The sequence below is a fragment of the Pinus tabuliformis genome, chromosome 8, assembly GCF_031772625.1.
Source record: "Pinus tabuliformis cultivar Carrire ecotype Pingquan chromosome 8, CPIR1, whole genome shotgun sequence".
NCBI classification, from domain to species: domain Eukaryota; kingdom Viridiplantae; phylum Streptophyta; class Pinopsida; order Pinales; family Pinaceae; genus Pinus; species Pinus tabuliformis.
Window position 1 is genome coordinate 560374525 of NC_142294.1, and position 4618 is coordinate 560379142.

Sequence of the window (4618 nt, forward strand, 5' to 3'; positions counted from 1 at the left end):
GCAAAAAAATAATCGTTTATGAGGAAAAAACACACTAATGTTTTTGGTAGAATAACATTTTTCTTTCCTAAGTATAAATTCAACATGTTTTCAACCATAACATGCTAGATACAAAAGAAATTGGAATTTTTTTATTGATAAAATTAAAAAACCATGACATTATGAACAAATTACATGACTAAATGAATCAAAATGTCATTATTTGTATATTGAATGAAACATACATTATATCTCTAATTTAATGTTGCATTGTAGATATTCTAAACAATAAAAATTATCACAATTAAGACATATAATCGAACAACATAAAAATGACTCATAACTTCTGATTTAACACCATATGGAAATCAAATTTTTTATTTCAAGATACGATGCAAACATCACTTATATATACTGTCTTAGACGACTATTCAAAATCACTAATATTTTCTTGCACACCATCAAAATTCACATCTTTAGATGAATGACTGGATGGAGATAAAGATGTTCCATATTCTTCTCTTTCATCAACTAGTGCCCCATCTGAGTCCACATGCATGCCCACCATTTCAGGTTTCAAAATTCTTCTAGATCTACGACTGGTTTCAGCAGACTCCCATCTCAACACTATTCCTTCTGGTAACAATATTTTTAGAATCTTTATCATCATAGCCAAGACAGACACCAAATTGGTGTATGAGAACCCCTTTGTAAGGACCTACATTCCTTGGCACGCCCACTGGCATGAAGTGCGACAGCTCAACTTGGTGAATGAGCGGTTGAACAAGGGAATGCGAGCTCTGGCTTAATGTGCGTGGAGACACATGTTATAATATGCGTAAGGAAGGAAGAGTGAGAGCTTATAAGGCATGGGGAAGCATGAAAACACACCCACGGGCTGACCTACGAGCTTGGCAGAGGCTGACAAACATAAATGAATGTTTTGCGATGAATAGAGGTGTTTCATTACATGGTGGACGGGTCGGCTTGGACAGCCAACTCACCCAACCATCCATACAAATAGAATGAAGGCATGAGGCATTTGAACATCGATCTTTTGGTCATCAACTCAAGCAAAGGAGAAGTGCGCAGTAAGAAGTGAAGCCGTAGCGAGGAAGGGAAGGCATAGCTCTATGAACCCAACCTTGGGCAAAGGCCGCACGTGATAAAACACACAGGTTCTCGATCTTGGGTGAAGGCACGGATGAAGGCGCCGGTGTAATTCCCTGCGGTTGGCGAGTCAACCGAGCGCGTGCTCCACCCACCATGTGAAGTGACTAAGTGCAAAAAACATGAGGCAACCAAGGGCATGGCACTTATGCAGACGAAATGGAGCCTTGTGTGTTTATATGGCGAGTTGGGGAGCTTGTCACACAAGCTGATCGTGGATGAAGGCAAACGTGAGGGTGAGTTGGGGGGTGGTCCCATGCCATGGGCAGGCCGACCACATGAGGAAGACATAACATTTGTAAAGACACGATGGTTGGGAGTTAGTTGGATGGTCGGCCAAAGGGCATAACTCCACGCAAAGAAGCATATATACATACGATGGAAGTTTGGCATTTGGCATCGAACTTGGCATTGGTCTTCAACCAACGAACAAAGGTGCGAGTGAAGGAGTATAGTCGCAGAGAAGGCACAGGTTATGCACCCAGTCGCCGGGCAGGTTACACAAGTCTTAAACGGAGTTGGAAGTAGTTGAAGGTGCGGGTGGAGGGCGTGCAAAGTCGCCTGCCCACTAAGTCTTGTGAATGAGTTTGGGTTGTAATCAGGGTGAGGGTCGTGCATGGGCACGCCCGACTTGGTTGTAACACCAGTCGAGTTATACTCCTGGTCACTTGTAGAAATTATCTCTCATATAATAAAATATTTACTTGCATATGAATGTGTTCATGCTGTTGTTTTATATTGTTATGATATTAATGGATTCCACACATTAATATGTTATTCATGTATAAAGATGAATGTTAAGGCATAGTTCGTAAAGTAAGATAACAATGGACCATGTTAATTACTTAGGTGATGCCGTACCCGGCCAATTTAACGAAAAAATAATTGGGGGCTTGACAGGTGGTATCGGAGCTTGTTCATAGGTAGCAAAGTCGTTGCTTGATGAATGCAGAGAATAGACATGTATGCGGGGAAAAGTTATGGAGAAATCGTAGATGAAAATTCTGGGTTTCGTGGACTTGATGGTTCATGGCAAGACCATTCAAGCTTTGGTGGACACGGGGGCCACTCATAACTTCATGATGACACGGTTGGCAAAAGAGGTTGGACTGATGATCTTCCCATCAAATGTGGAAGTCAAGGCAGTGAAATCTAGAGCTAAAGTGGTGGGTTTGGAACATGAAGTGCCTGTGCAGATAAAATACTGAAAGGGTCAGTTGGACTTCACAGTGATGGAGATGAACGACTTTGATATGATACTTGGACAAGATTTCTTGAAGGGCAACAGGGCTATTGTTTTCCCCTTCTGTGATGAGGTGGTGTTGGTTGGACAGTCACAAACTTTGACTTTACCCACTCATAGGCAAAGAATGGAAGTCAAGGTGCAGCATGTTTCTTCACTGAGTTTGGAGAAGGATATGAAGGAGTCAGATATGGATACATATGCGGTGATGTTCAAGGGAGTCAAAGGTGATGGAGTGAGGATGCCTGTTCCAGCCGAGATTTCTGAGGTACTGGCCAAATATGCAGATTTGATGCCTGATGAGCTACCAAAGAAGCTTCCACCAAGGCGTGTTGTGGACCATAGAATTGAGCTTGAGCCAGGAAAGCGACCCCCGGCTAAAGCACCTTATCGGTTGTTAGGACCTGAGTTGGAGGAATTGAAACGACAGCTAAAGGAGTTAGCTAATGCAGGTTTCATCAGACCTTCAAGGTCCCCCTATGGAGCTCCAGTATTGTTCCAGAAAAGAAGGATTTGAGTGAGCTACGGATGTGCTGTGATTACCATGCATTGAATAAGCAAACGGTAAGGAACAGGTATCCTTTGCCATTGGCTGCTGATTGCTTTGACAAGCTTATGAAAGTCCGAGTGTTTTCCAAGCTGGATTTGAGGCATGGATATTATCAGGTGTGGATAGCTGAAGGAGACAAGAAGAAGACCATGATAGTAACAAGGTATGGTAGCTTTGAGTTCCTTGTTATGCCATTCGGGTTGCCTAATGCTCCTGCTACGTTTTGCACTTTGATGAATGATGTCCTACAACCATACCTGGATTTGTTCATAGTAGTGTACTTGGAAGATATAGTGGTGTATAGTGACAACATGGAGGATAATAAGAAGCACTTGGTGATGGTGTTCGAGGCACTGAGGGCAAATCAGTTGTACATGAAGAAGTCTAAGTGTGTGTTTGCTCAGACAGAGATTTTGTTCCTTGGGCATATTGTTGGTCAAGGGTACATATAGATGGAGCCAAGCAGAGTGAAGGTGATCAAGGACTGGGTTGAACTAAAGAATGTCCATGAGATGAGGGTGTTTTTGGGCATGACCAACTACCAACGGAAGTTTGTAAAGGGGTACTCCAAGGTAACATCATCACTGATAGACCTATTGAAGAAATACAAGAGGTGGAATTGGACGGATAAATGTCAAACGACATTTGATAATTTGAAGAAGAGGATGGTTACAACACCGATACTAAAGTTGCTTGACTTCGATAGACCATTTTAGGTACACACAGATGCTTCAGATTTTGCCATAGGAGGGGTTCTTATGTAGGATGGGCATCTAGTGGCATATGAGAGTCGGAAGTTGCAGGATAGACAATGGAGGTATGTGGTCCATGAGAAGGAGATGACTACAATCATTCACTGTATACATGTGTGGAAGCATTACATGATTAGGAAGCCGTTTGTTGTCAAGATTGACAACGTTGCAGCAAGTTATTTTGCATCACAACCGAAGCTTTCTGCGAAGCAAGCTCGTTGGCAGGACTTCTTGGTAGAATTCGACATGACTATCGAGTATAGACCGAGAAGACACAATGCGGTAGCAGATGACCTTAGTAGGAAGGGACAACATGCAACATTGGAAGGAGAATATCAGGCAGAAAGGAGTAGGAGTTGAATTCAGATGTCAGAAGATATGCGAAATAAGCTCAAGGAAAGTGCTGAGACCAATACTTTGGCGCAGAATATAGTGAAGCAGATAAAGGAGGGGAAGACACGAAAGTTCTTTCTACGAGACACGTTCTTGTTCTTTGGAAACCGACTCTATGTTCCAAAGTCATCTGGACTCAGAAGGCACCTTTTGAAGGAGTGCTAGGACTCACCGTGGGCTGGCCACCCAGGGCAGCATCATTCTTTGGCATTATTGGAGAGAGGATTCTTTTGGGAGAAGATGTGGGAGGATGTAGAGGAGTATGTACATATGTGCATCATTTTTCAACAGGAAAAATTGGATAATCAGAGGCAAGGAGGACTGTTGCAGTCTTTACCGATTCCTGAGAGGCCATGGATGAGTGTCTCTATGGAATTCATTTCTTAGTTGCCACAGGTTCACAAGTATAATGGGATTATGGTCATGGTTGATTGTTTTTCCAAGTATGCTATATTTGTTCCAACAAAGATTCCTTGTGGAGCCGAGCGGGTTGCGGAGTTGTTCTTTAAGAACATAGTAAAGTATCAGGGG